Raw genomic sequence first — 2,528 nt, forward strand, 5'->3', positions numbered from 1 at the left:
TCCCACTGTATTGTACAAACCTTCTGATCATTACAGAGCGAGAGAAATCAAATAGTGCTGCTTCACTGAAGGAAAGTCCTTGATGACTTTTTCCAACCAGAAGACTGTTAGCAGGTTGCTTCATTAACTAACTGGAAGCCTTCCCCTTTCCTTATAATCAGCACTTGGCTCACTCTTGCACCACCTCCTTCCCTTAGCAATCAGCAGCGTGCCTTTGATGCAGAGCTTGGGCATTTTCTGAAAGCAGAAGTATGTTTTTGATAATGAACTATTCAAAACGGCATTTAAACCAAGAACTTTGGGTTTTTAAACAGAGTCTTAAAGTCATTTACTTCCCTTTGAGCAATATCCACATCCTTCTACAGTTACCAATAGACAAAAGAAAATAGAAACATTTGCCTTCAGCAAATGTACTAAGAGGTCGCCCACAGACATGGATCCCAGTGTGGAAACCAATTGAAACAAAACAGACTAGAGTAAATGGATCAGTAGGGACACTGAGTATTATTAGCATGGTTTTGTTTTAGTCCTGAATCTAGTGTTTATTTCATGAGTAATCAATTGCTTTTTAAAAAATGTTCAAGAAAGGAAAATCTATAAGCAATTATAATAACCTATTCCATTATTTAACATTATTTAATATTACCATCAACAAGCTCTTTTTCATTACATTTATATTTCTACAAATAAAACCATATTTCTCAATCTTTTTATCTATGAGACTACCAGATTAGAAATTCAGAGTTCCTCTTTAAATAAATACTTGATATTCCTTTTTTAAATGTGAGAACTTTTTATTATCCTCCCTTCATCTTCATTGACTGTTGTCTAGCACATAGCAGACATTTGATAAATAGTTTTTGATGGAATGAATGTTGACATTACTTATTAATTCAGTAAGTATTTGTTCATATCAAACTGTCAGTTCATACTACAAGAGATATTGGAGGCAGAAAAAACAATAAGGAAGTTATTGTTACAGAAGCCGCGACAAAGTGGTGACAACGATAGCCAATGAAGGAAAGAGATATTGCAAAAGCAGAATTAGCTTGATAATAGACTCTAGGGCCTAAAAAAAAGGGAACAATCTAAGATAATCAATCTTTTTGAGCTTCATTGACCACGATAGGGAAAAGTGTTAGGAAAGTGTTAGGTTAGGAAACATAGGATGAGAAGCAGCTTTTACGATGGAGACAGAATTATTTTTCAGACCCTTAAGCTTGGAGTACTAGTGGGACATCGAGGTGAAAATCTGGCAGTGGACTTTAAATGTGAAAGCAGAGCTCTGGGAAGGAGGCAGAGTGAGGCAATGATGCGGTGAGGCCTATCTTTACTGAGGTGTCTGCTATCCTGAAATTGCAGAAGATGGCCGTGGGAAAGAGCGCAGAAACAAGAGCAGTAGTGACACTGATGCTGCAGGGCAGAAGGAGGGAGGAGGGCCAGGGAAGGAGCAATCTGAGAGGCGGTAGGAGAAGCAGCAGAGCCGAGGGGCGTGGAAGCCAGAGGGAGACAAGCTGCCCAGGAGTTGCTAGGCAGCCGGCTGACAGGGAAGTGAGTGAGAAAATGCCACTGGGAAGGAGACCCAGGTGGCCTCTGCAGAACTGTCTCAGGAGATGATGGAAGCTAAAGGAGAAGCAAGGAAATCAAAGGTGAGGAGGTGAAAGGACCATGTGAAGACTCGGCTCTTGGATTGTTCAGAGGTTCCTGGAAAGAGCTGAGGGCTGTCTCAAGGATATTATTCCAGAATCCTGAGTCATATTCATCATTCTGAAGGTTTGCTGTCTTCTTTTCTTTAATCTTTTTTTTTTTTTTTTTTTTTTTTTTTTTTTTTTTTTTTTTTTTTTTTTTTTTGAGACGGAGTCTTGCTCTGTCACCAGGCTGGAGTGCAGTGGTGCGATCTCAGCTCACTGCAGCCTCCACCTCCCGGGTTCAAGTGATTCTCCTTCCTCAGCCTCCCAAGTAGCTGGGACTACAGGCGCACACAACCATGCCCAGCTAATTTTTGTATTTTTAGTAGAGACAGTGTTTCACCATGTTGGCCAGGATGGTCTCCATCTCTTGACCTCGTGATCCTCCTGCCTTGGCCTCCCAAAGTGCTGGGATTACAGGCACGAGCCACCGCACCTGGCCTTTCTTTAACTTTTTTGAAAAGTCTTTTACAATCCCTTTAAATCTCCCTTTCTTCCATTCTGTGACTGGATAATTGCCACATTTACTATTCTTTTCCTGTAGCATTTCTAAAGTTCCTTTCTTCCTCCTCAAGATATTCTTCTGTAGTTATTTCCTCCTTTGAATATTGCAACATTTTGAATATTGAACATTTTATCTACTATTTTCTTCTGCTCTAGACTATTTCCTATGACTATCTGCTTACCTCTTTGGAGATGGATTCCACTTACAACTATACGCCTATTTAAGTCTGGTTAGTTTGTATACTAAATCTTCTTCTTAGCCCTTCACAGTTTAGCCTAAAAGCTCTAAAAAGTGATAAAATTTATTATTGACCTTTCTAGTTGTTGTGTTTGCTT

The sequence above is a fragment of the Macaca thibetana genome, chromosome 4 (assembly GCF_024542745.1).
Source record: "Macaca thibetana thibetana isolate TM-01 chromosome 4, ASM2454274v1, whole genome shotgun sequence".
Classification (NCBI taxonomy): domain Eukaryota; kingdom Metazoa; phylum Chordata; class Mammalia; order Primates; family Cercopithecidae; genus Macaca; species Macaca thibetana.